At 40.9% G+C, this 25,735-nt stretch overlaps 1 pseudogene across 1 annotated transcript in view; it reads left to right on the top strand.

Annotated features, from left to right (window-relative positions):
* Positions 1 to 24,792, top strand: part of LOC311518845 — a 55,682-nt pseudogene extending 30,890 nt beyond the window's left edge. The window contains exons 15-27 of the transcript XR_014714673.1: positions 3,784 to 3,828; positions 3,920 to 3,973; positions 11,810 to 11,863; positions 11,965 to 12,018; positions 16,056 to 16,127; positions 16,292 to 16,327; positions 19,033 to 19,077; positions 20,296 to 20,328; positions 20,529 to 20,675; positions 21,186 to 21,362; positions 23,385 to 23,475; positions 23,611 to 23,688; positions 24,401 to 24,792. The product of XR_014714673.1 is annotated as an uncharacterized misc_RNA (transcript). The remainder of the gene's footprint in view (positions 1 to 3,783; positions 3,829 to 3,919; positions 3,974 to 11,809; positions 11,864 to 11,964; positions 12,019 to 16,055; positions 16,128 to 16,291; positions 16,328 to 19,032; positions 19,078 to 20,295; positions 20,329 to 20,528; positions 20,676 to 21,185; positions 21,363 to 23,384; positions 23,476 to 23,610; positions 23,689 to 24,400) is intronic.
* The last annotated feature ends 943 nt before the right edge of the window (positions 24,793 to 25,735 follow it).

Raw genomic sequence — 25,735 nt, 5'->3', positions numbered from 1 at the left:
TGTCTCAGACTGCTGTAACCTTTGTGTCTTCAATTAAACTGTCAGCTGCTCCTTCTGCTTCCATTGCCCAGAGTCATGCAACATTACCCACTCCAACTCCGCAGCCTTGGCAGCAAAAGTTGCTATCTCCTCAGTGTTTCTGCTATAGTACTACAGGTCACTTGGCCTATTTCCCTGCCTGCCTGCCTAGAACTGCTGTGTGAGAAGGACAGCGCATGAAACATATTGGTATCGTTCAGGAAGTGGAAGGGACTATGAACTGGAGCTCACACAGAGTTATCGTATAAAGGAAGAATGGCAACATTTGAATGTGCACAGTTTCTAGAGCACTTAATAAATATAGGAAACCTGAGGAGTTTCAATTGCCAACCTTCAAAGGGGTGATATGCCAAGTAAGTGGATCCTGGACTTTCCCTGAGTTGGATTACCGATCCATTTATTGGCAAATACCTGTGGCTAAAAGTTCACCGTTTTTATTGACTTTCAGTACACCCTTTGGGAGGTACTGCTATCAATGGCTCCCTTTTGATGTAGTTACTGCTCCTTGGGTTTTTCTGAGAGTGATCTCTCAGCTCCTTGATAATATCCAGGATGACATTCTCATCTTTGCTAAGACCCTTCCTGAGCTTAATGCTATTCTGGACCAGCTAGACCAACTCCAACAAGTTGGCATACAGTTGAATGCAGCCAAGTGCAATTTAACAAAAGATGCTGTATAGTTTGTAGGGAGTTCTGTCGATGATGTGAAACCAACATCTGAATGGCTACATGCTGTTGCTTTGCTACCATTACCCACTGATGGTAGCAGTTTATGTTCATTCCTTGGCCTAACTCAATATAGAGGTTGCCATGCTTTGCCACATTTTAGTATCTTTGTCAAGCCACTGTGGGATTTAACCGAGGGCCAGGGCCAGTTGGTTTGGACTAAAGAGACAAAGCAGGGTTTTGAAATCCTGCATCAAGTCCTCTTTGGGATCCAATCCCATGCTTAATTTGATCCAAGGAAGCCTGTAGTGACTCAGACTGATGCATGCAATAGGGACCTTGGCACAGTTTCCACGCCTACACTCTGTCAATGTTACAGATTATTATTCACTTTATCTATTTGCATTCATAATTTCACAAGACACGTGAAAGCAGCTCATTTCTTGCCTAACCATTTTATATGTGATGTTTGGCTTGCCAGAGAGCCTTGTTTCAGATAATGGGACACCTTTGGTATCAAGATGGTTTGAAGGTTTTCTGAGGAATATTGTTAAAGTACATTATAAACCTGGTATGTACCATCCCCAAGGAAATGGGATAGTGGAGAGACTTCATGGGACTCTGAAGAAATGTGCAGCTTGCATACTGGAGGAATGTCTATTTTATTGAGTCATAGCTTATATGATATTTGGAGTATACCTCATGAAAGTACTGGAGAAACCCTTATCTATTGGCTCTTCACCAACCTATGAGAACCACGTTGCCTCTGCTGATGGAAAAGTTTCATCCCATCCCTTCCCCACCCTCAAAGCCAACTGATGGGACTAGGAAATATGAGTTTTAACAAGCGCATCTGTGCAAGACTCCATGTGTTCTGTCCTGGACAAGCATCATATGTTAGGTGAGGGTCTGGAAGCATTTTTTATGTTTGTGTCATGATCTTGGAGGCTGAAGGGTACAGAGAATGGCAAAGGTGTTTATCACATGGAGAACATGTTGTTAACCAGCGAGATACACTGCATACTGAAAGGGAAACAGATAGGGAAGAGGACACTTTTTCTGTGTATGATGATGTCATATGGCTAATTGGGAAAGTTGCACCAGAGCAGCAGCATTCACCCACTGTATTTAATCAGAGGTATAACCTATGGCCCTGGGATCACCCCTAGTTACCAGCAAGGTACTGTTGAATGTTTGGGGGGGGGGGAAAGAAGGAAATTATATGACTGGTGTGTGTGTGTGTGTGTGTGTGTGTGTGTGTGTCCTTCCTACTTATTGCATTCTGCTCCATGTTCCTATTTCTTTCCTGGTTCCTCCTCCCTGAACTCAGTTCAGTGTTCCTGTTCCTGTGTGTGTGTGTGTGGATGGTTACTCAAGGCCTGTTGCTACATATCTGCCATTTGGACTGCTGTTGTATATTGTTCCAGCTGTTGCTGACTTAACTGGTCCATGGTTATACATTTTGATTGACCACCTACGTGTTTTGCTTTGATTTCCTTGTGTCTTGGTCTGGGTGCATCAGAGTGTAACAGGCTGTGAAGCAACTAATTAATTATGGTACAAGTGTGGCTGGCCCCTATATACTCTTAAAGGGGACCGTCACCTTGTGATGGGGCCTATGCTGCTCCCATGGATCTCTGTGTCAAAACACCCATTGACTTAAGTAGAAGGATTGTGCCCTAAATAGTAATAGAAAAATACAATTTGAAAAATGAGTGGAAAGAATGACTAGGGATAGAGGGAGCAGAAAACATTTACAGGGAAGAAGTTTTATGTATGGGATGTTACTTTTTGGCAAACAAACTCTAAAACAATTAGGGCCAGATTTATTAATTGGCTTCAATAGAGCTCCACTGGGATGAATTTGCCACTAAAATTTCTCAATAATGGTTTTGTATTAGTGTTGGAAAGACAAGCTTCCCATACGAGGCTGGGTTGACAGCTTGACCCAGTTGAGTAAGGAGCAGCACACAATTAAGTCCCTGCTTTCTCCTTGTTCTGTAGCGAAATAAGATGCACCAGTGTTTTTCCTGGTACTTCCTCCTTTTGGTCAGCTCCGTTCCACCTATTCTATACCCCTGCCTGCCTTTCCCTGCTCACCCATATGGAAGGGGAAATAACAGCCCACTAATGGCTGCTTTCCTACCATTGCTGAGATCCAGCTCAACTTGTCAGTACTCCACATACCCAGCCTGGGCTACAGCCCAGCCTGTTTGCCTCTAATCACTCCTCCCCATAAACTCAGTTGGTTCCTGGACTCCAAGGACCAGACTGAGGTTCTGAGGGATGGAGAGAAGAAGGGAACCAAGGGTCCCAAAGCTTTCAAGGAAAATCTTCTCTGCTTGCTCCTTTTCCTGTGGTGCAGTGGGGTTCGGAGGCAGAATCTTCTTCGACTTGGAACTTAGCACTTTATATGGTACAATTGAGATGTCTGGCTCTACCTCCCTATGAACCAGTCAGTAGAGTTGGCTGGACATGGGCAGCAGGAAGTATGCTGTGATCTGTAAAGGGCTGTAGTAGATTACTCTTCTTAGTCTCATTTCCCCGGTATAAGAAAGCAGTACCAGAAGAACTGTGCCCTCAAGGTTTGACTGAATTTGCTGGAATCTAGCAAGGTGGAGCAGCTACTCACATCCCATACTCAGGGTTGTGCCTAAAAGCACCATCTGGTCACATAATAATATACACTATGCCCATTTAATGTATTTACAGAATGGGGCCTTTAACTATGAAACCTTAGAATACAGTAATTGGGCTATTAATACTCAATATGTGCTAGTTTATTGTACAAGGAAAATATTATGGTTTTGTACTATTATTAAGGAAGCCAAATAGATTCCTCTGTATGTGTGTATGTATGTGTGTGTGTGTGTGTATGTGTATATATATATATATATGGCTGATATTTTAAAAATTGAGAAAATAGGATTAAACAGCCATGCCCTGTCAGAATTTCATTGGTTTCTCAGATACTAAATACCAATCCCTGCTCATACACTGTCATAGTTATAATGACCACAGTTGGTTTTTGTGGGTTTTTAAAAAATCTAATAAAAACCAATGCATTGGTTTATCTAGGGTTTTACTGGACCTCGAGGAAGGAAAGGTACACCCGGTCCAAAGGTATCGTATGAATAAGCCTAATTTGTCCATCTTGCTAAACTGCACAATCTGTTTTTGTATGTTTACTTGATGGGATTTTGTTCATTTACAGGGAATACGTGGAGATCCTGGATTGCCTGGACGAGAGGGGGATCCTGGTATAGAGGTAAATGAGATGTGGAGTGCTGGGACTTTGTGGTTCTCAATAATAACCAAATGAGTCAGATGCCGGGCAGAATCAAGGGTCTTCAATACTTTAGTCAATTCAACAAGACTTTATTCAATGTGCACAAGGGGAGAGCCCCTGGTACAAAAATCAGCCAGAGTCCCTCCAGCAAGGAGCCCCTCCTGTTGCTATCTTATAGCACATGGCAGTTATATAAGTTACATAACACAGACCTCTAGCCAATTATATTTAACCTTTCCATTTATGGAGTTGTTCGTCACATGCTTATACTTCTCCAGTCCTCATGTTGAGCTCACTTCCCTCCCCTTGACCTTTTCTAGAATGTTCCTAGGGTGGTGAGCCACAGCATGCTTCTTTATGCATACATACCTTCTAAATCACATTTTGTTTAAAATGAACACAAGCATACCCTTCAACTCCCCCATTTGGTTTTGGGGCTAAGAACAATTCTTAGACCCCACTAACACCACTTCCTTGTATTTATTAGGAGCAATAATTGACCTTATCAACACTTAATTGACTGCAATTTTGGTAACAAAATTAAATAATACATAATAATATCTACAATAAAAATAATAAGTCCCCATACCCATTGCAAGAACACAGCCCAAATCATCCCCATGGAATCTCTGTTTCCACAATAGCAAACCCTTCTATTCACTGAATCACTGTAATTGCCCTACCCCTTCTTTCATAATATCTTCTAATAGGCTTAACACAATAAGAAGAACAAAATGTTTAAGCAAGGCTTGCCTGCCAAAGTTAATCACACAAATCCACACAAGGTAGTGGAGTCCTTCCTCACTGTTATATCATCCATTAAATTAAACATTACATGCACCATTAAGTCAGGTCCCAACGTTTGAGATGAGGCTTGTCCTGACTTCAGGTTTCCCATTCACAAAACCCATCCTCCCAGGATGGGACATTGGTCCCATAGGAAAGCTATATAGTTATATATTATTACATATCCAGAATTCTTGATGCTACACAGATGTCTGTGACATGAGAATGGGAGTGGGTGGACGGGCTGAGCCTCCAATTCAGAAGCCCAACCCACAGGAATTAACACTCCTCCAAGGATGGAATGACCATCCCAACATGCCATGTTATCTATAGGGACCACTCCCTTGTCATCATCCAAGGTGAAGACATTCAGTCTTTGAGAACTGCAGCTCTCACCCAACAGGGCACCTGTGACATGAGCAAGTCTCCTATCAGGGCTGCAACTTCCATGTTGAACACCATGCCAGAATGATAATACAATTCTTCCACATGCCTAGACCAATGCTTGCTCATATATTTTAGTAGTTTTTAATAGATGGCTGAGTACAAAAGTGAGGACCTGACCAACTGTGTTGCTGAGTTAATGTGATATCTGACTTTGATTAGACATGAGCCCTACTCTCACCACAATAGACTGCCATCCCTGCTACTAACAAATTTTCAACCCAGTCCCTATTATTAGATTTGATAACTTGAGTAATGGCATTTACAACTGATCCACTGGCTCCTCCCCAGGTGATTACATCAATAAAATACTAAAAGCCACTGCAGCATTATTAAGATGAGACTTCTAAAAGAACTCTCAAGTCTCAGAAACCACTCAAAACAATTTAATAGACCACAAAAAATTCCTACATCAATTTTAAACTGGGAACATCAAATGAAAACACTTAACAATATTGAGAATGGCTCTCCAGGAGTCCATAGGGTAAACAGGGATTATTGTGCCCCATGTTGAGTCTCACCTTTGTATACTTTTACTCGTGACAGGTGGACCCAAACTGGAATTCCAGTGACCCAGGCTGCTGAAGGAGTTACCAAGAGAACTGTGTGAGGTCCAGTCTAGGCTGGTTCAGAGGTTCATTTTCTATAGGCTTTCACCAGCACCTGATCACTGGGCTGCACCTCACACGTGTCCTCTTTGCTGGCCTTTGGGTCTGGTTCAGTTCGGGGGTCCTGTGACACACACTGAGATAATTTGCAATATTCAGCAAGCTGGTCACCCATGACATACAATTCCCCCCCCCACACCCCAATGCACAGATTTCCTGCAGTCCTCATCGACCACATCGGCATTTCAAAAGGAGATAAGGAATGTGGATTAGTAGGACCGGCTCTCATAGACATGAGAACCACTTATAGGTTGGTGACCTAGTCTTTCCCTGTAACAGAAAACATCTGTTTGGTTAGTTTGTTTTTAATGGTTTGGTTAGCTCTTTCTACTAATCCCGAACTCTGGGGATGGTAGGGACAGTGGAATTTCTGTTTGATCCCCAGTGCCATGCATACAGTTTTCATCACCTTCCCTGTAAAATGGGTACGTTGGTTACTATCAATGAAGCATGGAAGTCCCCATCGGAGAATTATTTCTGTCATCAGTATTTTAGCTACATCAGATGCAGTGGCCTTGGCCACTGGGAAAGCTTCTATCCACTTAATAAAGTGATCCATGATCATCAGAACATATTGTTTCCCTTTGCACCTTGGCAGGGGCCCAATGAAATCTATTTGTAACTGTGTGAAGGGCGGTGTTGGTCTTGGGTGATGTCGCATTCTCACTTTCACTGTGGGAGCAGAATTACATTGAGCACATGTTACACACCTCCTCACATAATCATGCACGTTTGCATTAAGCTTAGGATTCCACCAGGTGTCCGACATCTGGTGGATCACCCTCTGTGCTCCATCATGTCCCAACATGTGATACACTTGGATCATCATTTCCATCGGCACATTTGGTAACACTAATGTGTTCCCTGGACCTCTCCAAGTGTTATCACACAGTTTGCCCCCATTATCTATCCATAACCACTTCTCTGCCCTTGGTGCAGCATGTTGGATGTCCTGTAATTCAAAAAAGTTTGGGGTTTGTACGAGAGGCTGTGTTGCAGCAATCAATTGTGTCTCTTTACCTTCCACTGCTGCTTGTTTTGCTAGTTCGTCTGCCCTTTGGTTTCCCTTGCTAGAAGGGTCTGTCCCTTTTGTGTGGGCCCTCGCTTTTATCACTGCTACTTCGGTAGGTTTCTGCAGGGCTGCATGAAGTTTCTCCACTATCTCCCCATTTTGTATTGGGGATCCTGTACTCGTCAGGAATCCCTGATTTACCCACAAGTTAATATAATCATGTACAACCCCAAACGCATATCTAGAATCAGTATATATGTTTACAGCGTGACCTTTCGCAGCTTCGCATGCTGCATCGAATGCCTGTAGTTCTGCTACTTGTGCAGATGCCCCAGGTAAACTGCCATCTGCCACCAGCTGCCCATCCTGAGTACAAACGGCCCATCCTGTGTGTCGCTTGCTGTCCACATAGAAGGAAAAATGACCCACATATAGGCAAGGGGCACCAGGTATTTCAGCTTCTTTTACCAATGGAAGGTCCATGGGCTCTTCCTCAAGGCAACAATGATGTGGGTATCCCTCATCTGAGGTAGGCATGAGGATGGCAGGGTTTAGCGATGATGCTCATTGCAGATGTACCGAAGGCGTTAGCAAACTTGTTTCCCATCGAGTCCATCTTACCCCATGGACTGCCGAAGATTTATTTCCTGATAAAATAGCAAGGACAGCTTGAGGCATGACAGTATTTACATCCTGTGAACCAATAAGTGGTGAAGCCTGACTTAGGGCCATAGAAGCTCCTTCCACTGCCTGGAGGCATGGTGGCATTGTATGAGCGACAGCATCTGGTTTAGAAGAGTACTATGCTACTGGGCGCTGTTTGTCCCCATGGTTTTGTGTTAACACTGCTGCCCTATGTCCCTCACTGACATGCATGTACAATGTAAAAGGCATTAATGGATTAGGAAGTCCCAACCCTGGGGCGGTACTTAGCCTCTGTTTCAATGTGGTAAATACCTGTTCACATTCAAGTGTCCATTCAATTGCATCATGTAGTTCACCAGCACCCGTCAGGAGATTATTAAGGGGCTGGACAATCGTTGAATAATTTGGGATTTGAGTTCTGCAGAAATTGTATAGCCCCAACACTTTCCTAACTCCCCTGACCATAATTGGTCATGGGCACGCATTAATAGCCTCAATGCGGTCTACAGTTAAACGCTTGTACCCTTTGGATATTAGACACCCCAGATATGATACTTCCTCCTCTGCGATCTGAGCCTTTCTAGCATTACATTTTACCCCACTGTCTGCCAAGTGCTGCAGGATCACTTCTAAGTCTTTCATGTGTGTTTGCTGATCTGGTGAGCAGATAAGAAGATCATCTACATACTGTACAATACAATAAACCACGTCTGGAAGCTTTGCCAGCACATCAGCTAACACTCTGTGAAACAAAGTAGGTGAGTTATGAAAACCCTGGCTTAGGTGAGTAAAGATATAGTGCTTCTCTTTAACAGTAAATGCAAACCAAAATTGACTGTCAGGGTGCCTAGGAACAGACCAAAAGCCATTGCTAATGTCCAAGGCTGAAAACACTATGTGATCATTAGGTATAGTGGAAAGAATAGTACTAGGGTCAGTGACTGGGGGGTGAGCCTGTCTGCATGCATGTTAATATTTCGATAATCAATGGTAAGCCGCCACGATCCATTTGGCTTCTTAACAGGCCAGACCAGTGAATTACGTTTTGACTGTTTCTTTTACAACTCCCCTCTTCATCAACTCTTTGACTGTACTTTCTACCACCATCAGGGCCTCTGGCTTAATTGGATAGGGACGTGTGGGAGGGGGAAGATTTCCTGTAATCACCACTGGTGGGACGTTCATCAAACCACAGTCGAGTTTATCGGCTGCCCACACTCCCTCTGGTCCTGGCAGCTCAGGGAGAACCTGCACAATGCACACATGTTCACCTGGAGAAGAATAGATCAGAGGCACATTAGCACTAGACTCTTGAGATGGTATTTGCAACGAAGGTGACTCACCCAAATTTAAATGAGACCCCAATTTTCGTAACATATCAATTCCCATTATTGAACCTTCTGCTTGTTTTGGCACATAATAAAATTGCCCCAATCCAAAAATGTTCTTCTGTCTCGATTTAAAAGGGGCTTTGTCAGATATGCTCTCATACTTGCTCCCCCCAACCCTGCTAAAGTAGTAAATTTAGAAGTCAAAGGTAATCCTGGAATATCAGTGATGGATACTGAAGCTCCCATATCTATAAGGATTTTACATGACATGCCCCCAACCCTAGCAATTAGATACGGACGTGCAGATGAGCCATAGAGGCTCGCTGCAATTGGGGCCGAAAGCCCCTAATTGGAGGATTTTTTTCATGGAGTTGAGGATTTTTATTAATTGGTCCCAAGACATAGTCTCAAGAGGGTCTTTACCCTTTTTACTAGAGCAACTCTTGGACCAATGCCCTGTCTGGTCACATTTCATACACTGATCAGCTCTTCCACCCCCTTTCTTATAACATTCCTTTTTGTTATGGCCCAACATTCCTTAGTTACTACAATTACCACCTCCTACATTTGCTGCTTTAACTGTGTAGCAACAAAGCTATCTTCCAAACTTATGTTCAATTTTCCTTTCTGTCCTTGGGTTTGCATTCTGTGCATCTTTTCTCCTGTACCCTGTTCTTGATTGTATTTGCTAATGTTTGAAGCCCATGTTAATAATTCAGCATAACCCAGAGGCTGAAAGCCAGTTTTCTCGGCTGTCTTATACATACCACATACCCTGTCAAGTACCCCCTCTATGGATATAGCATCTTCACGAGTAGCATTCTGTTGCCCCCCCCATACTATTGAGATAACTCAAACTTGTCTTCCACACATTTTTCAAAAGGCTCATTTGGATGCTGTTTTCAGTTAGCATATAATGAGTACAATTTAGTACCCAGCCCCAAAGCCACCATTACCGCCTGTAGGAAATTCTGCACTGTGGTTTCCATGTCAGCTGAGGAGGCGAAAATAGCAGTTGCCCATGCAGAGTTATTAAAACCAATAGCAATCCTACTCCAGGCTGAGCCAGGACATTTTGCCTTTACCATGGTGAAAACATCAAAAGCATGTAAGCCTCCCACTACTATCCACTCCTGTACCTTTTCCCAGAAGGGTAGGTTTGGGTTATTAAGCTGAAAAGATGGCAATTCTTTTAACATGCTCCGCAAGTCAGATGGACTCATAGGAGTGTGCTCTAGGCAACTAATAGGAGCAGGGTCCCCTTTACCTTGATTAGGATTAGGGACAGTGTGCACTCTCATCGGAGCCATGAAACTAGACCTGATATCCCCATGTTCCACATGTAGGGTCCAAAGGTGCTGAGGGACAAGATCTCTTTCCCTGTGAGTCTGCTGCTTTATACTTTTTTGCTTCTGCTTGCAGTTTTTCTACCTCTGCTTCTAACTCTCCCACCCTTTCTTTTAGCATATTACACTTTCTAACCAGCTGTTCATAATCAACAATTAAACACATACCCGCCATTTTGTCCTTCTCTGTGCTGTTTTTTAACCCCACACACCAACAGGCAACATAATATGGATGTTTAGTCGCATAATCATCATGTGTTGGATATCCTTGTTTCAATGCCTTGTCATACTGAGACAGGGCAGATTTTACAGCCAGCAACCTTACATCTACACTGAGGACATTGTCTTCCTCTGATAAATATTGTGGTTTATGCACAAAATCAGTGTTGCCCACCTGTAATGGGGGTGGTCATCCTTCTTTATTTCAGTCATACAGCCAAAATATCTCAACAAGAAAACTAATAAACTTACTGCTACAGTAGCTATAAAAGCACTAATTATACACTCTTCATATTGTGGATCACTATATACCTTTATCTTTCCCTTTTTTTCTTTTTTAAACTAAATATCCTCCAATCTCCAAATTTTTAAATACAATTCTGTTTACAGACTAATAAAAATGTATTCAAATCAAACACCCCAGACTGGAATGCCCAGTCAGGAGATTGATCCTTTTTCCAATTTATTTGATCTGCACAATTACAATTTCTGATTAGGAGATCTGGGCCAGCCAACACATTAACTAGAGGTACTTATGGCTATACCTGCCCCTACACTAACTGTTGGTGCTTATGGCCTCTTTGATTTCCCACTTCAACAACACTTAGTCAGAGGAACTTACAACTTAACAGCCCCCACACTAAGTACAATGTCTTAAGACTGTGACCTAAATGTTTCAGAACTGCAACAAACCCCTTGAATTCCCCAACACCAAGACTGGCTTACTACAAAAGATATGAGAATCACCAGTCAGGTCAGAGAGACACAACCAAATAAAAAATGAACAAACTCATCCTCTAATTTGATTGTAGGTCGTGATTCTGAAGGATATTTCTCACCCTGCTCGCTGTGCCAAGAAACTGTTGGGATTTTGTGGTTCTCAAAAATAACCAAATGAGTCAGATGCCAGGAAGAATCAAAGGTCTTTCATACTTTAGTCAATTCAATTCAACAAGACTTTATTCAATGTGCACAAGGGGAGAGCCCCTGGTACAAAAATCAGCCAGAGTCCCTCCCGTAAGGAGTGCCTCCTGTTGCTATTTTATAACACATGGCAGTTACATAAGTTACATAACACAAACCTCTAGCCAATCATATTTAACCTTTCCATATATGGAGTTGTTCATCACATGCTTATATTTCTCCAAGCCACATGTTGAGCTCACCTCCCTCCCCTTGGCCTTTTCTAGAATGCTCCTAGGGTGATGAGCCACAGCATGCTTCTTTACACATACGTAACTTCTGAAGGGTATGCTTGTGTTCATTTTAAACAAAATGTGATTTAGGAGTTATGAAGTAACCCGTATTTTGTTTCTGTAATCTTAAAAATTAACCTCTTTGTCTTAATTGCTTGTTTTCTTTAGGCCTATCAAGGATCTCAAGGGCCAGAGGGTGGTCAAGGTACTTTGGGTTTAAAGGTAGAGTTTTAAAAATCTGAATGTATTCCCTCAACTATCTATTATTCATGTATTTATACTTTTCTATGTAGATTAAAATAATCTATTTTACCCTTATGTAGGGAGAGAGAGGATTTCTAGGAGAAGCAGGTCCTGACGGCCCCTGGGGAAAAACCGTAAGTATCATTCTCTTTGTGAGGGGCCTGGCCTAGTTGCTCAGTGACATGGCTGTCTGGGATACACATGCATCAGAAGGCAGCATATGGGAGCTGTTCCTCAGTCAGATTGGTAACCCAGGGCTGAATCCAGTTTGCCTTTATTCACACAAGTAGTTCCATAGAAGTTAACTGGAATACATACTTGAGTAGGGCAATAAGGATTTGGATTTTGGCCCCTGGCCTCAATATGTAAAGACAGAAGCAAATTCAGATTCACCAAGCTAGTTGTCTATAGAAGTGAAGCTATTTGGGAGTAGTCTGTACATATAAATAATTTCCCTGTTCCATAACTAGTCCTAGACAATATTTGAGTTCCTCTCTCCTAACTGTTGGGGCTGTGCAGAGGACAAAAGTTGCTATGATTCTAGGACTCCTGTTATAGGGAAGAAAGTAAGTAAGAGAGAGAGATCCCTCTTGGTGGGTTCTTCTTCAAACACCATTTGCAGGGATGATGAGGAGGAAGGAGTCTTCAGACTGCTACAGCATCCTTGCATCTGTCTGACTGACAGCTCTTTCTCTGTAAGGGAACGATCAGATAGAAGTTAATCTGCAGCCCATATAGCCCCTCTAAAACTCTTCCAAGTGACTAATCAATTAGCTAGGAAAGAACCCAGCCCAGCTTAGACATGCAGAACTGTTCTCAGTAGACTTCCAGCTCAGTTTTCACATCGAGGTTTGGGAAAACTTGGAAATGTCTTGGATAAATATCCAAACCCAGTAGCTGAGTCCCAACTCTGCAGCTCTTGAAGGTCACTCATTTCCCAGTCTGGATGTGGATTAAATAATAGATCTTAAAAACAGAAATCACACGAATAACCAGTTAATGTACTTGACTTTAGCAAAGCTTTTGATAAGGTCTCCCAAAGTATTCTTGCCAGCAAGTTAAAGTAGTATGGGCTGGAAGAATGGACTATAAGGTGGATAGAAAGCTGTCTAGATCATCAGGCTCAATGGGTAGTGAGCGATCAATGGCTCCATGTCTAGCTGGCAGCTGGTATCAAGCGAAGTGCCCCAAGGGTCGGTCCTGGGGTCGGTTTTGTTCAATATCTTCATTAATGATCTGGACGATGGTGTGAATTGCACCCTCAGCAAGTTTGCAGATGACACTAAACTGGGAGGAGTGGTAGATATGCTGGAGGGTAGGGATAGGATACAGAGGGACCTAGACAATTGGAGGATTGGGCCAAAAGAAATCTGATGAGGGTCAACAAGGACAAGTGCATAGTCCTGCACTTAGGACAGAAGAATCCAATGCACCACTATAGACTAGGGACCGAGTGACTAGGCAGCAGTTCTGCAGAAAAGACGTAGGGGTTACACTGGACAAGAAGCTGGGTATGAGTCAACAGTGTGCCCTTGTTGCGAAGAAGGGTAATGACATTTTGGGCTGTATAAGTAGGAGCCTTGCCAGCGGATTGAGGGTTTGATCATTCCCCTCTATTCGGCATTGGTGAGGCCTCATCTGGAGTATTGTGTCCAGTTTGGGGACCCACACTAGAAGAAGGATGTGGAAAAATTGGAAAGAGTCCAGCGGAGGGCAACAAAAATGATTAGGGGGCTGGAGCACATGACTTATGAGGTGAGGCTGAGGGAACTGGGATTGTTTAGTCTGCAGAAGAGAAGAATGAGGGGGGATCTGATAGCTGCTTTCAATTACGTGAAAGGGGGTTCCAAAGAGGATGGATCTAGACTGTTCTCAGTGGTAGCAGATGACAGAACAAGGAGTAGTGGTCTCAAGTTGCAGTGGGGGAGGTGTAGGTTGGATATTAGGAAAACTTGTTCACTAGGAGGGTGGTGAAGCACTGGAATGGGTTACCTGGGGAGGTGGTGGAATCTCCTTCCTTAGAGGTTTTTAAGGTCTGGCTTGACAAAGCCCTGGCTGGGATGATTTAGTTGGGGATTGGTCCTGCTTTGAGCAGAGGGTTGGACTAGAGGACCTCCTGAGATGTTTTCCAACCCTGATATTCTATGATTCTCACTCATTATACCAGTTCCCAACATTGGCTCAGTGAGTGTGCCAGTGTGCACTAACTAAAAGCTCCCAAGAGGAATCCTGGCTGAGTTTGCCCCTTCTGATGCACCTGAGGAAGCCAGTGCAAAATCTACCCCAAATATAACTTGAAAGTAATGATGTCAAACCTGGGTGGAAGGGGGAGTGCAGGACAAGGGTAACAGTAATAAGTTGTCACACTGTATCATACATACACATTATCAAGGTTCAGAGTCTTGTTTTTCAGGGTTCTTTGTGTTTTGGGTTTTTTATTATATTATCGTTGTTGTTGTTGTTGTTGTTGTTCTTCCACATTTTATTTATATGATTTCTAAGAAGAGAAGACTAGAGTTTGCAAGCTTCATGAATAAGTTTTGAGGAGGGAAGTGAAGGTCAAGAGGATGGAGGCATGGTAGAGTCAGTCAGGGAGAAGCAAACATTGTTTGTTTGGTGGAGATACAAGCAAAAACGTCATGGTCCTTAAAATATGTGTTACCTAGGGAGGTGGTGGAATCTCCATCCTTTGAGGTTTTTAAGGTCAGGTTTGACAAAGCCCTGGTTGGGATGATTTAGTTGGGGACTGGTCCTGTTTTGAGCAGGGGATTGGACTAGATGACCTTCTGAGGTCCCTTCCAACCCTGATATTCTGATTTTAGGAGGAAATGGCAGAACAATCCTCTGATCAGACATGTAATGGAGAGCAATTGTGTGGGCTGTCCAAAAGGTACCATCCCTCAAATTCAATGACGGGGGCCAGATCCTCAGCTTGCGCAAGTTGTTGTAGCTCAATTAAAGTCAATGGAGCTATGACAATTTACACCACCTGAGGATCTGTCCCAGAGTAACTATTACCAGGATTTAAAATCAGAAAGACACACACAGAAGAATATAGCGGAGTGGGGAAGGTATTCTGCTGCCGCCCATGGTAACGGATAGCATGCCTGCAATGGTTGGGCTAGGATTGGCATCTGTAACAGAAATGGCTTGAGGAAGACCCAAGACTGGAGAAAATATTCACCCGCTGTGTGGAGGTGGTGATTTTACAAGCACAGTAAGTTGGAACAGCTGGTAAAATTGCTGTAAATGTTTAAACATGACAAAAAAGCAACAATCGTAAACTGGATATTTTTATCTTTGAATTAATTTTGGTCTCTGGTCTCCCATGTCTAGTTTTCCTCCCTGAAATAATTAATATTTTATTATTAAAGATAATTTAACAAAAGACAAATCAGTGTGACGGTAACTTTTCAGATGCACATTTTAGTACCATAGTCTGTCCAGCTTAGCATTTAACTTTATTATTTAACATGGGCAAACTATGTTCTGAATAACACATAAAGAGAGGATATCAGTCTTTAATAGAGGGCTTAATTAAAGAAGACTGTGCTGATTATTAGAGATCAATATTAACTGGATCATGATAGTGAAGATGCGATTATAGTAACATGCATGGATTAGTTCCTATTAGTTAAAATTACTGGACAGAATCGTAGAATATAATGAGTAGCAAACAGACTGGACTTTTGAAGAGAAAGCTAGGTTCAACCACTTTTTATATGTTGTGTTTGTGGGTGTGTATTATAAAATATATCTGTGCATGTGCGCGCGTGCACACACACACACACACACAACCTTTCCAACTCTGTTTACCCAGAGGTTTGAGAGGACACACATCACCTTAGGTTGGAGATGAAGAAGGAGCTGGCCATCGGGCTCTGAACAACTACACTCTGGGACATCCCTGTTAGAATTGCTTGCACTCTGGGAACCAAACAGACAGAAGAAAATGCTGGAGGTTTTTTGCAGACTGGTTCTCATTGTGATGAGTATCACAGAAATCCCTTTATCTAAACAAAAGAAACAAATACTGGCAGAGATATATCTAAATTTATTTACCTGGGCTTTTTAGTTTCTCTTCCTTTTTAAATGTGTGATAATATACAGCAATAAGCATGTGGTCAAGGTGGGTGAATTTATTTTTAATAATTCAATGTTTCCTGGACAGGGTGATACTGGTTCAAAAGGGATTGCAGGAATTCCTGGTAGGCCTGGCTTCGCTGGTCCCCCTGGAGCTACTGTAAGTTTCATTGTTAGTAACCCTGGCCATGATTTCCCACCCACTGAAACTGATGGGAGTCTTTCCATTGACTTGAATGGGTAGTACATTCAGGTCCTAATTGTATGTGTATGATTGTCTATATATTACTTGACAGTTGTCATTTTCTTTCCTGCTCTCTACAGGGTCATATAGGGCTACCAGGAACTTGTGGATTGAAGGTATCCTTTTGAAACTCTTTTACTGGAAATCTTGCTTTTTGTTTAAGAAGTAAATTTCTAGTTTGATTCTTAAGGTTGCACAGTAAGCACAGGGCAGATTATGGTTACAGTAAAGGAGAACTTATTTCAATGAGGTAAATAGATGTGGAAAAAGATTACAGGCTCCTGGAAACTTGTCCAAATTCTAACTTTAAATGCATGTGGGTGTAGCAAAAATTATAACTGATAATAATCACAGCCTTTTTTTAAAAAAAAAATTCAACCACATTCCTGGAGCACCTATAAGCATCCAGACTAAGCAGGCGGTGTGCTTGCTACACTCCTCATTCTGGGATCTGACTTATTATCCCCCAGGCATAGGTCTCGAGCAGTAGCACTGCCTTCTTCCCACCTCCTCCCTTCCCAGCTCCTTTGGGCTGTCACGTGCCTCTGTGGAGAAAGGATGGGGCAGCCTTTATGCCTCTAAGACAGGTGGGAAAGCTCCTTTCTTTCTTCCCTCATTGAATAACTATGGAAGAGCCAGGTTCTGCCTGGCTCTTAATAACTGGCAAAACTATTTTATTTCCATTTGAATCACAAAGAGATAAAGGTTTTAATTTTCAGATGGCCTCAGTGTTGTGCCCATGGAAAATTGTATATTTGCCAGAAAATCAGGTAACTGAACGTATAACGTCCTGCTCTGCATGCAAAATATGTGAGTTCTGCATGCACAAATGTGTGCAGCATGCAGGTGAAAATTTTGTTTAGGCACTGAATGATGGCTAGTTGAGAACTGAGCAAAAATGAGTTAAGAGGTAGTTACAGAACCAGAGTTGGTGGCTCAAACATAGAATACATATACAATTTAATGAGGCTTGGCAGAATTCAATTTTTTTTTTTTTTTTATAATTTCAACAGATATCTGTTTATTTTTAAGCATTTTTTTCTATTTTCATCTTTTTAAATTTTCACAGTTGCAGGAAACTAGTGGGGGGAGACAATACTTATTTAATGACAGTAGACAATGAGATTCAACAAGTTAAAACTTTATAACCATTAAAACACAAACTGTCAACATCACGTCAAAATATAGCAAGTAAATAGTGTATATCCTTAATTCAAACTCTAATAAGTTCTTAAGCAATATTTTACTTACTTTGGCTATATAATAATATTTGATTATTATCAATGGAAATATTTTTTCTTCAGTTTACGTGTGTATGGGGAAGCTGACATTTACTGATAAAAATCTAAACCTTCCAAATCTAGGTATAATGAAAAATTTTAAATTAGGATAATCTGAGATGAAAAGTAGCAAGTAGCTTCTGAAATGTTCTTTTTTTAATTACATAATATAGCTTTTTTTTTTTAAAAAGAATTTGTATTATTTTCTTAAATAGCAATTAGTAGCAGTAAAATGTATGATTCTGTAACCCTTGCTCATGCTTGATAGCAGCCTTCAGCTACCTGAAGGGGGGTTCCAAAGAGGATGGAGCAAGGCTGTTCTCAGTGGTAGCAGATGACAGAACAAGGAGCAATGGTCTCAAGTTGCAGTGGGGGAGGTTTAGGTTGGATATTAGGAAAAACTATTTCACTAGGAGGGTGGTGAAGCATTGGAATGGGTTACCTCGGGAGGTGGTGGAATCTCCTTCCTTAGAGGTTTTTAAGGCCTGGCTTGACAAAGCCCTGGCTGGGATGATTTAGTTAGGGTTGGTCCTGCTTTGAGCAGGGGTTGGACTAGATAACCTCCTGAAGTCTCTTCCAACCTTAATCTTCTGTGGTTCTTTACCTTAACTCTACAAATGGTCCTACGCTGGCTCTGCAACACCTGAGCATTCGGCAGGGCCCTTAATAGAGTCTAAAGGCTACTAATCACCTTATTGGTGCTGAATATCAGTCATTTGAAAAGAAGAGACCCCTGCTGAGATAGCAGTATTGTCTAGTCCAGAGGTTCTCAACCTTTTTGTTTCTGAGGCCCCCCAACATGCTATAAAAACTCCATGGCCCAGCTGTGCCGAAACAACTATTTTTCTGCATATAAAAGCCAGAGTTTGGAGGTAGAAAGCAGGGCAATTGTCCAGGGCCCCACGCCACGGGGCACTGTGACACTCCATTGTTCAATCTTTGGCTTCAGCCGTGGGTGATGGGGCTTGGGGCCCTGGGCTGCGACCCTGCATGGTAGGGCTTTGGCTTTCTGCCCTGGGCCCTAGCAAGTATAATGCTGGCCATGCTTGGCGGACCCTCTAAAACCTGCCCATGGTCCCCCAGAGGGCCCCGGACGTCTGGTTGAGAACCACGGGTCTTGTCTAGTGGATAGGGGACTGAGACTCTGGAGATGTGTGTTCTGTTCCCAGTGGCCTCCTGAGTGACCATAGGCAAGTTCCTTCACCCTCTGGGTGTAAGTTTTCCCATCTGTAAAATGGAGATAATTGTACTGATCTCCTTTGTAAAGTGCTTTGAGATCCGCTGCTGAAAAGAGATAGATGTTGTTGTTTGTTAACATGTTATGAAGACATTGCAGTGTGCCAGGAACGAGAATGATATAACTATCATTTATTAGCATAGACTAGGTTGAAGAAGTGCACTTAGTATTTGAAATGGAAAGTGGTGAGGTTATTACGCTTTTGATAATGCTCAGAAAATGAATATACGAATTGAGTCGTCTTGTAACTATTCTTAAAAAAATATAATTATAATATTTGTGTGGGGTTTCTTTCTCTGTGCAGGGAAATGTTGGTGTTCCAGGCATTAAGGGTCAAGAAGGTGACAAGGTACAGTAATATATGACATATTTGTAATTGAATATTACATGTAACTGATTCATTGTTCACACTCTTGGCATTATTATAGTTTTTATAAACTTCTACACACTCATATTAGTTTCCTATAAATCTTAACAACACCATAGCTTTTGACTTTACTGTTTTTATGGTATGTGGAACTTTGCACTGGGAAGTAAAATTAAAGGAAGACTCTTGCTAGCAACAAATATTAGTTACTGATGTGTTGGTTTGCTGTTGACTTCAGTGACAGTGCAGTGCTCAGCCTCACTGAAAATGTGGCATTTTATTTAGGTGCCTAATGTTGGACACTCAAAATTTGAGAATATTGGCCTAAATGTCCCATGCAGAAACAAGTGGGTACTGCAGTCAAAATTGTTCATAGTCATTCAAATTTGAAAACTAATTGTAATTCAGCCCTATTTACAGCACTTCCACATTCACTTTCCACAAGCTTTCAAGCATACAAGTTTTACTAATGCAAGTGTTCATGAAATGCAGATGTTTAGCTTGTGTCCTTGAATATTCTCCATTGGTGATTTTTTTGAATTTTATACTGGATTGTAAACTGCACAAGTTGCACTACATTATATAAATGTGATGGCATTGTTTCAATTCCCTGAATGACCTACGTAGCTAGTCAGTACAGTGCAGACTGTGAATATTACATTTCAATACATAATCAGATATAGGCCCAGATTTTTAAAGGTATTTAGCTGTTGCTGTACTCAGTGTTGCAATGCCTAACTGATTTAGGAGACTAAATCTCATTTTCAAAAGGGATTTAGGTACATCCAAGCTCAAGATCTTGGCTCCTAAGTGCATGCATGACTCCTATATCAATTAGGCATTGCAACACTGAATGCCATAATGCCTAAAAATCTGCGCCATACAGTAGAAGTAATCTCAACAGTGTGTCTCAACAGCTGCTATGCAAACTTGGGTCAAAGATGGGTGCATGCTGGGCTGAGGATTTGGCCTTATGTGAACATACATTCTATGAACAGAAGTTTAGAATTATATGTCCAATGACCCCGTGTACTCATAGTTTGTAATTTGCAAACTGTGTTCTGGATCTGGATGAAAAGTGCTGTATAATTGTAAGGTATTAACCTTCTTACTTCTACACAAGGATAACAAACAAAGCAATGGGAAATATTATTGTATGAATTTCAGTGCCAAAAATAGTATTTGTATTTATATTTAAAGGGAGAAAAAGGAGTTAAAGGACCAAAAGGAAGTGTAAGTAAAAACACCTTTTACCCCCTTGCTGTTCTGTCTTTATCTTAGTATATTTGTACTGCACTCAAAGTGTACAGTATTTGAACTTCTTCGTAGAAAATTTGTAATAAAGCCAGCAAGAGCAAACCATAATTGCTCAAAGACCATTCTAAGAAATCTTCACTTACAAAGTGTAAGTAAAAGTCAAATCTTTGTTTTAGGTTGGAGACAAAGGACCAACAGGACCAGAGGGTGTTATTGGTAAAAGAGGTCCATCAGGAGAGACTGGATCCCAAGGCCAACCTGGAGAACAGGGTGTTCCTGGAGATGAGGGTCCACCAGGAAATGTTGGATCAGTTGGACCTCCTGTAAGACTTTCAGTTCTTTCGACCTAAAATATAATAGAAGAAACTAAGTACTCAGAGTTGTGAGATGGTGTATCAAATTTTGCTCAGTTACATGCATGCTGTAATAAATATGTTTGAACATGTGTAAGTAGGATCAGAATTGGACAAGAAGGCCACATTAATTCCTTGTGTTAGTGGAATTATAGAAGGGATGAAGTTGGCTCAGTAGTTCTAAATTTTAATTTTAAAACTAAGTTAGTCCATCTGAGGTCCATCAGGCATTTTCTTGTAAAAAATTGCTTGTTTTTGTAAAATAATTGTTTAACAAGGATAATTTGTTAATATGCTTGGAAATCATCTTTTTTAATGTCATCGTAAAATTAGCTGTACAGTGACAAAGAACAGCACAGTCAAATGTTGTTACATGGATAATTACAGGAAACTCAGGAGGTGTTTCAGCGAGTTATGCTATTAATGGAACTCTGCTGCATATTTTATTTTTCTGATTGTTCTCATGTTCTTCTCATGGAGGGGCTGCCTTTCCCAGCAGCTCATGTGATAGAAGTGTGCAAAGGAATTGTCTTAGAACAAATGTCAATGTTTGCAAATAGTGTTGGGAGGAAATGTGCCAGCATGTGCCTGCTTTATGGAGATGTGCCTATGGGGCCTCCAGGACCTGTTGGTTTGCCTGGACCCTCTGGAGAAGAAGTAAGTATACAGGGGGAGAAAAACAAAGCCATTTCAGAAAATTAACCTGTTATTGAAACACTGAAAACATTGTTAAATGAAGTTAACACATGAACTGAAAAAATAGAAAACGTTTTTCCATGTGGCAATATTGTGCTTGATCCTGCTCCCATAGAAATCAATGTGAGCTTGCTATTGACTTCAGGAGAGGACCCATTTTCCTCCAACAAGTACAACACTACTATGGAAGAAATTCACACATTGGGAAAAAAATTGGTTGTTGCTCTGTTATCTTAAGCTTAAAAAAATATGTAGTGGAGCTGTAGTAAAGTATCAGACAAGTACATTTAATACAATTACAAGCTGAACAATAATTTAATGACCTTTTTTCACATGTAATTGAGCTGCTAAAAAGTGATATGAAACAGGGTTTTTTTATTTCGTGCTATCATGATGTTTGTCAGCTCCAAAGGCAAATTCTGACTCATAACCATGGCATTCATCACCCACTAATCTATGAAATATTGACCTTTGGAGGACCATAACTTCATTGTGTACAGCGCAGTAGTATTTTCCAGTACCTACAATACAACAAATGCGTAACTGCCTCAGTAGTTCTTATATCCTAGTTATCACGTTCATTATTGTGTTGCAGCCAATACCCTTTCACATCATCTAAAATAACACGGTAAGAAACTTTTAAAAGTTTAAGATTTCATGGTAATACTTCTGCGCTATTCCTTTTCATCTTCATGGTTCTTTAGGTATCTGTATTATTACACGCAAATAACTGCCTGCAGCTTGTTTCAATGTGAAAGTTTAGGTTAGTATGTTGGATAAAGGTTAATATCACCAAATAGAAGTAATACACAAATAATAAACAAATTAAAACTTACATTTTACTAATGCCTTCAAATATCTTTAAATGCCGACTTCTCCTTGCTGGTGACCCCAACTCCCAGAGTACAGTGCCAAGCTGCATGCATACAGTGTTGCCTCAGTTTTTTACCTTCTCTACTCCAAAGTATACAACTAAAGATCTGCCTAGTGTTTCTCAAATCTTTGTGAAGCCTTGTTCCATCTTATTTATTTGGCCTAATCACACTTTGCTCTCCCACTTCATTCAGTTGCCTCTGAACTCCTTTCAGTTTACCCCATTCACCCTTCATTGTTGATGTATAAAGTTACTTATGAAACACACTTCTTTCCCCTCCCACAATTCTTATCTTCACCTTTTCAAACTGCACTGGTGGGTAAAACATACCTCCCAAACACACAGCCTATTTTCAGTAGCTTTTGGGTTTTCTCCACTAGCAAATGTAATGATTTTAACAGTTGAGTTAGGTAACATGATATTTACCATTGCTGACTGGCTGATATGGAAAAGGCAAGTTGTGTTTAGAATCCACTCGGTTGTGTGTAAACCCTACTGGGACCAGTGTTTATCCATAACTAAACAACATAATACTACCCAACAATTTGTCCTTGTGCCCTGGCCCAGTCAGCTGTGATCAGCAGCACCAAGTCAGATAATTTGATTGTTAAAAATCAAGTTTAAACACTATTTGATCTTTGAGTGAAATTGAGGCCTTTGTGGATGCCTTAATCCTTATCCTCGTATGACTTTTTATCTAGTTCAAATATTCTTGGCTCTCACCTTATTATTGTGGGCATAATTAACTAAAATAGGAATTTTCCTATGTAAAAATGGACTGCGTTTTTTTTATTTTTTACAGATTTTTCATTTTATTATGACTTTTTCGTAAAAGCAAGCAGACTTCTAATAACCCTTAGTTCTTTCTTCATTTATGAATTGAATTAAATGTTTTATTGTTGGAGAGTAGGAAAGTTTATTGAAGTCAAATACTTACTTTTGATTTTTAAGGTGACATTTGGACTCTTCTGCTTTCCGTGTAGCTAATCCTTTAATTTTTAATTTTAATATAGTTACAGTATTTTATCTGATGGTACTGATTCGAATTCAACAACGCAAAAAAATATTGAGTAGTTTCATGTACTGTAATATTTTTAACATTTCTATAGGGCAAACCTGGGTTAAATGGAGCTGATGGAGAACGTGGACCTAAAGGCTTTTATGGCGATGTTGGTGACCCAGGAAAACAAGGACCAAAAGGTAGAATGTTTTTAAAATGGAAAATAATTTTTTTTGCAATATTCGGTTGAATAAATTACAGCAGACACAAGTGTGAAAGTGTTGCTGTTGAAAAATATGGTAGTTATTTAAAAACACTTTTTTTTTTAATTTTAGGTGACCATGGAGACAAAGGAGATAGAGGTGCCAAAGGTTTTGTATTTGCTGGCTTTGAAGGCAATCAAGGCCTAAGAGGTACTCCTTTTTGCTCTTGTAATCTTTCTTGCTATAAGTATATTTCTGCATTCATGTTGTACAGTATGTACTGTTTTATGGTAGGTTTTGGTAAACACTTTAATGTGGTATGGATGTACGAGATGTGTCCTGTGAATTGATGCTCATATGATCCTGTATATGTGCAATTCAAAACTGGGGCAAACCTCTGAGAAGATATATAAAAGGCACCATGTAAAGCCCAAATAGGTTGTATTTTGCACTACATCCTGTCATGGCAGATTTAAAAAAGTTCTTAACTGAAAACACTTTAGAGTAAATTATTAACATAGTCTGGTTATTTAAATAGTGAAAATTCTACATAATTGGTTTTCTCTAAATCAAAAGCAAATAAAGATCATGCAGCTTTTCTGACCAAATTGGATACTTTCCAAAATCCATATAAAGAACCTTCCTATAAAGGCTGTATCATGTCAGGCCAAACTGCACACAGCTGCTTCCACATGACCTTCCCTGTCCACCCTGCATATGGCCAGCCACACTTTCAGTCCTTGAGCATCAGAGCTTAATGGAGGTTGGTGGAGACTCAACGTCACTGCTGGTTCCAGATCACCAGCTAGGCGAGAGAGATGGGCTAGGGGAACCACAGGTCCTTTCCATCTCTAACCTCTATTACTGTCATTGCCTTTTCAGCATAACTTAAATTTCTCTTGCTCACTGCCCCTTTCTTAAGGTGAATGTGGAAGAAGTGGACTAGCATTCGATGGACTTCCAGGTCAGCCTGGCCCACGGGGACATATGGGACAGTCTGGTTTGAGAGGATACCCTGGACTTAGAGGGCCTCCAGGTATATGTAAAACAGGGTGTGATCCTTATCTTCCAAATGATGTAGATCAGCAAAGTGAGTCGTCATCTTCTTTCGTATGGCAAGCAAAGTGAGTGAGAGAAACATCATGAAATCCTTTGATGTGGAAGAAAACAAGTGTAAATGAACAAAGTACACATTTGCTCCCTTTTCAAAATTGAAACCTTTTGAAAAATACATATGAATTACCGTTTAATTTAGAAGCCAGTTCACTTTGTGAATTTTTAGTGTAAACTAATAACATCATAATCCTACCTAAGAAGTGGTAAACCATTTCACTTAAATGGCACCTTATGGTGTTCAGATAGAGGATATTTGTTTTTAAAATACTGCATTTGCTTTTTAAAATGTCGAGTACATTGTACAACTTATATTAATATAAAGCAATGCCATGTTTTATATTTGACATCCAAACAACTATTTCTTTTTTGAATGTACCTAGGAAATGTGTTTTATAATAAAAGTTGAAAAACATTACACAATTGTTTTAATTTTATGGAAGTCAGTCTCTTATGGTGCCAAACCGTATTTCCATCCTAAGTAAAGATATAGGATCAGGGACCTGTATGAGGGTTCTTAAGCCTTTATACATTCCTCACAGTTTGAATTCATGACAGGAAGCCTGAAGAAGACAGCCTGAAATCAGTCTGCCCTACATTAAGTATTTATGACATCTGCTGATGATAAGCTAGTCCAGCGATTGCATATCTTCATGACCAAGCAATTTATGCACTAATTCAAGGAGTAAGAGATGCTGCTACTTGCAGCAGGGGCTAAATCCCATCTTGCAAAGCGTTAGCCAGGAATAATTCACCTTTTAGCCAAACCATAATATGCTTTGGCTTACTCAAAGTGGGAAGGGAGACTGTCATTTACTTTTCATGCTGTTCTTGCAAAAAAAAATCATCTATTAATATTCTATTTGAGTCCCAAGATAGGACCGATTGTTGGTTTACATGTAGTTCCACTGCATCACGAAGCTCAGCTTCAGCTTGTATTTGGATCATAAGTTCTGTGCTCCCTGCCTCAATCTTCTTGTTATGTGTTGTGACAAAGCTCTGTCCTTGTCTCCGTGGGTCCCACGTTTCCTAGCAGATTTCGCTAGCCTCAGAGGCTCACTGTGACCGTCCACGTAACCCTTCTCTCTCTAGAGACAAGGCTCACAGTCTACTGAACCATTTTCATCGTAAGCCAGCGAGGGAG

This window comes from Lepidochelys olivacea (assembly GCF_965140295.1).
Source record: "Lepidochelys olivacea isolate rLepOli2 genome assembly, chromosome: 3".
Taxonomy (NCBI): Eukaryota; Metazoa; Chordata; order Testudines; family Cheloniidae; genus Lepidochelys; species Lepidochelys olivacea.
Note: the sequence above shows the minus strand (reverse complement) of the source record. Positions and strands in the feature narration are given on the sequence as shown.